Source organism: Myotis davidii, unplaced genomic scaffold (assembly GCF_000327345.1).
Source record: "Myotis davidii unplaced genomic scaffold, ASM32734v1 scaffold77, whole genome shotgun sequence".
Classification (NCBI taxonomy): Eukaryota; Metazoa; Chordata; class Mammalia; order Chiroptera; family Vespertilionidae; genus Myotis; species Myotis davidii.
In genome coordinates, this window is record NW_006289713.1 from 230,419 (window position 1) to 235,037 (window position 4,619).

General features: G+C 41.5%; 1 protein-coding gene across 2 annotated transcripts in view; it reads right to left on the reverse strand.

Moving 5' to 3' along the window:
• The window catches only part of KIAA0355 (KIAA0355 ortholog), an 85,430-nt gene that overhangs the window by 67,150 nt on the left and 13,661 nt on the right, over positions 1–4,619 (reverse strand). The window contains exon 1 of one of the 2 annotated variants that reach the window (XM_015562939.1): positions 3,271–3,361. The exons of the other annotated variant lie outside the window; for it this stretch is intronic. The gene's annotated coding sequence lies outside the window, so the exon portion shown is untranslated. Of the gene's footprint in view, positions 1–3,270; positions 3,362–4,619 lie in introns of those variants that run through there. 2 annotated transcript variants of the gene reach the window in all.

Below are 4,619 nucleotides of genomic sequence, written 5' to 3' on the forward strand. Positions count from 1 at the left end.
GGGGGGGGGGGGATAATGGGGGGCATCTGTAATATTCTCAATAATAAAGATTTTAAGTAAATAAGTAAATAAAGTGACACACACATTTCTTCTCAAAGCCCCTTGGCCAGAATTAGCCACTCAGTACCAATGTAACTACAAGAGAAGCTGGGAAATGTAGGGAGAGGTATGGAATAATAAGAAAGCATTACAGTTGGTCACAGCTGTCCACCCAGCTCAGCTTTGTGTGGCAAAGTTCTAACCAGATGGCAAAAGCAACTCTGATTCCACCCTGGAGAGGCTGAATTGTAGTGCGGAGCCCCCACAGTTGCTTTCCAGAGGTCAGGTGATTCTGACACAGGCTGCTCCAGGACCTGTTTTTTTGGTGGGTGTATGTATGCAGTGTGAGGGAATGAAGCACTGAGGAGGAAGTCAGGTTCCTTTGAGAAACTGATGAAAGATCACTCCTTAGTCAAATATATATCCAAAACATCAAAGTTTCCATTCATTTTTGGCATCGGAGTCCCAGGTGAAAAACTACCTGCCCGACACTCCCTGTGCTCCCCTTCCCTTACATAGAGCTGCAGGCAACAGATGACTTCATAAAAACTGAGCCTCAATTTCTGCATCTAGAGGTGACCCAACAGATAACCAAGCAGTGGAGGCCTAAGGCTCAGTTTTCATAAAAAATGGGTTAAGGGGAATCAAAGAAAAATACCCTTGGGACCCTTTGCACCCATACCACTCACTACCTATGCCCCTATACACTGAGTGGCCTGATTATTATGACCACCTGATGTTTGTAGGCAAATTAGCTATAATTTTGCACTGAAGTTGCTAGAGGGCTAGACCATTATAAACATCTGAATAGCACAACATACCTAAGTATCATTGCTGATCAAGTTCATCCTATCATGTTGATGGCATAAACCAATGGAGATGGCTTCTTCCAACAAGACAATGCGCCAAGCCATGGTGCTCGTATTGTGCAGAAGTGGTTTCAAGAACATGAGGGAGACTTTACCTTGCTTAGGTGCCCCCCACAATCACCAGATCTCAACCCAATTGAGCATTTGTGGGATGAAGTTAAAAGAGCCATCAGGCAGCTGGTTCCACAGCCATCAAATCTCACAGAACTGGACAGTGCTATTCATCAGGCATGGTGTCAGATTCCTCGCATAACCTTTCAACATCTCATGGAGTCAATGCCAAGAATTGCTGCAGTATTGATGGCAAAAGGTGGCCCAACGAAGTACTGATGGGGTGGTCATAATAATCTGGCCAGTCATAATAATCTGGCCACTCAGTGTATATTCTCTCAAGGTATGGTCTTTAATCTAAGACCATGAGCATCAGAATTGAATTGCCTAGGTCTAAGACCAAAGGTGCACCTGCACTTGGATAATCTGCCTATATCAGTGTACAAGGGTGATCACAATGGCCATAAATATGTTATTAAGAATGGAAACTTTTTTTTTTTTTTAAATCCTCACCCAAGGATATGTTTCCTGGCAATGGCCAGTGTGGCTCAGTTGGTTGGACATCATACCACACACCAAAAGGTCTTGGGTTCAGTTCCCAGTCAGGGCACATGCCCGGATTGTGGGCTCCATCCCTGGTAGGAGGTGTGCAGGAGGCAGCCGATTGATGTTTCACTCTCACATCGATGTTTCTCTCTCTTTCTCTCTCTCTCAAAATCAATGAAAATATATTTTTTTAAATTCAGATTCCTAGGGTACATTCCAAACCTAAAGAATCAATCTTTGGGGGTAGAAGCAGATACATTTTTAAAATCTTTCCAGGTGATTCTGGTGCTTGCTATAATTTGAGAACCAAAATACTTAGTTGAAAACCTGCTGAAAACAACAAGGATTGAGGGCACCTTAGCATGGACACCTGAAGATACTGACTACATGAATACCATTTAATGCAGAGGTTCTCAACCTGTGGGTCGCAATCCCTTTGGCAGTCAAACGACCCTTTCACAGGGGTCACCTAAGACCATCCTGCATATCAGATATTTACATTACGATTCATAACAGTAGCAACATTACAGTTATGAAGTAGCAATGAAAATAATTTTATGGTTGGGTCACCACATGAGGAACTGTATTTAAAGGGCCAGAAGGTTGAGAACTACTGATTTAATGCAACTCAGGTATTTCACCAATATTCCTATACATTCAAGAACCGTGAAGTCACAGTTCAATTCCCAGTCAGAGCACATGTCTGGGTTGCGGGGCTCAATCTCCAGTTGGTGGTGGTGGGCGGGTGTGTGTGTGTGTGTTTGTGCAGGAGGCAGCCGATCAATGATTCTATCTCATCGCTGATGTTTCTCTCTCTCTCTCCCTCTCCCTTATTTGCTGAAGTCAATAAAAACTTATTTTTAAAAAAGTGATATATCTAGGTACATAGGTACATATTTGTGTGCACTATCAACTTTAAAAAAAATTTAATATGTTTTTATTAGAGAGGGTGAGGGAGAGGGATAGAGAGATAGAAACATCAATAAAGAGAATCACCATTGGCTGTCTCCTGCAGGCCCTGCAACTGGGGCACATACCCTGACCGGGAAACGAACTGTGATTTCCTGGTTCATGGGTTGATGCTCAATCACTAAGCCACACCAACCAGGCCGATATATCACTTAAAAAATATTCTTCTGCCCTTGCCAGTGCACAAAGATGTCATGTGTTCAATTCCTGGTCACATGCCCTGTTTGCAAACTTGATCCCTAGTGGGCAGGAGGCAGCTGATTGATGTTCCTCTCTCACATAGATGTTTCTCTTTCTCCCTCTCCCTTCTTCTCTCTCTAAAAATCAATTAAAAATATATTTTAAAAAATACAATAAATAAAGTTCTTGTCAATGCTGTCTTACTGTATTTTTAATGCTTCCCACACCTGTATTTTTCTGTCTAAAGGGCTAAGACATGTTTGTATGTTTTACTGCTGCCTAAATAGCAGAAAAAGAACACTTTAGTAGATGTTACATCTTTTCAACACAATAACTTGCAAAAGTTCTCATATTAAAATTGAATTCAAAACTGATTACATCATTTAAAATAAAGCATCCATTATGCAATCAACGTGATCAGCAATTTCTATTTCAAACAACAACAAAGAACATGCTACAGGAAGTTTAAGTAAAGAGGGTTTTCTTATATCCATAACTGATAAGATATAAAAAGTGGTCATCCTAAGAAAATCTGAAGGACTTCCCTTTAGAGAGTACAGTGGATAAGGTGGCCTTGGGGAGACTAACTGGGTGAGATCCTGGCTCTGCCACTTACCAGCTATGTGACCTTGGGCAAGTTCTTTAACCTCTCTGTGCCTCAGTTTCATCGTCTGCAAAATAGATATAACAGTAACTACTGTTATGGAGTTAAATTTATACATATAAAGAAAGCACTTAGAATCATGTCTAGCACATATGAAGCACTATATATTTGATCTCATTATTATCATTCCCATACAATAAGGCCTTGCTACCTCTGCTTTGCTGGAAAAAAGTTACTAACAAGAAAGGTCTTGTAAAGCCACCCAATCCATGCGTCTATGTATGTATCCTAGGGCGGGCAGCATCAAGCTTCAATGAAGTGATAGCTATAATTTCTCAACACAGATAACAAATTTTAAATCCATTCCAGTTATTGAGCCAACAGACAAAATGGAGTGAAAAGCAGTCCTGTTGACAGCAATGGTATGGCACAAAGTAGCCTCATTTTAAGATGACCAGCTAAATTAGTAGTCTCATGCACTTACCTACCCATCCTCCCCAAACCCCAATGACATAATAGTAAAGACGTTTGAAAAACGGAATCACAGCACAACAGTAATAAAAAGGGCTGACGGTACAGTCTACTTTAATGCTGGCCACTTTCTAGAAGACAGAGAGAAAGAAGTTAATTGTATGGCAAGACAGACCAGACAAGAGCTAGACACTTCCCAGAGCACGCAGTCAAAGGTGGCAGAAAAGCAGAGCCCCTTTTCCTGGCAAAGCTGGGGAAATACCCCATTTTGAGTGAGCAGGTGGAGAAATCAGGAGTGGGAAATAGGTTCATCTATCCAATCTCCTCCATACTTCTCACTCTGATCAATGAATCAGACAACTCATCTTGGAAGTACAGGAACCTCTTGTCAATTTCTACATTATCAGCTCAGTTCTTCATTGACAAGGATCGCCAGATAGCGAAAGAAAACCAAAGCTTCAAAAAACAACTAAGATGAAAAGCAGGTCATTACTTATTTTGTTAGGTTAGTGTCTACATATCGATTGAAGGTAATTATAGAGAATATTTATTGAACCCAGGGATTGCATTTTGAAATCATCCTATCTAATAAAAGAGAAACATGGTAATTAGCCATACATCCGCTACCCTTCCCATTGGCTAAGCAGGGAGCTATGCAAATTAACTGCCTGCCAATATGGCGGCCAGCAGCTAGGCAGCTTTAAGCGAACATGAGGCTTGTTTGCTTCAGTGACAGAGGACTCCAACGTTCCCCGCCTGCGGCAACAGGCCTCTGAGCCTGCAGTTTAAGCAACTCTGTAACAAATATAGAAGCTAAACAAAACCCCAGAAACCTGCTTTCAGTGAGCCGGGATCTCAGAGCTGGAGTTGATACAGAGTTTCAATTATCG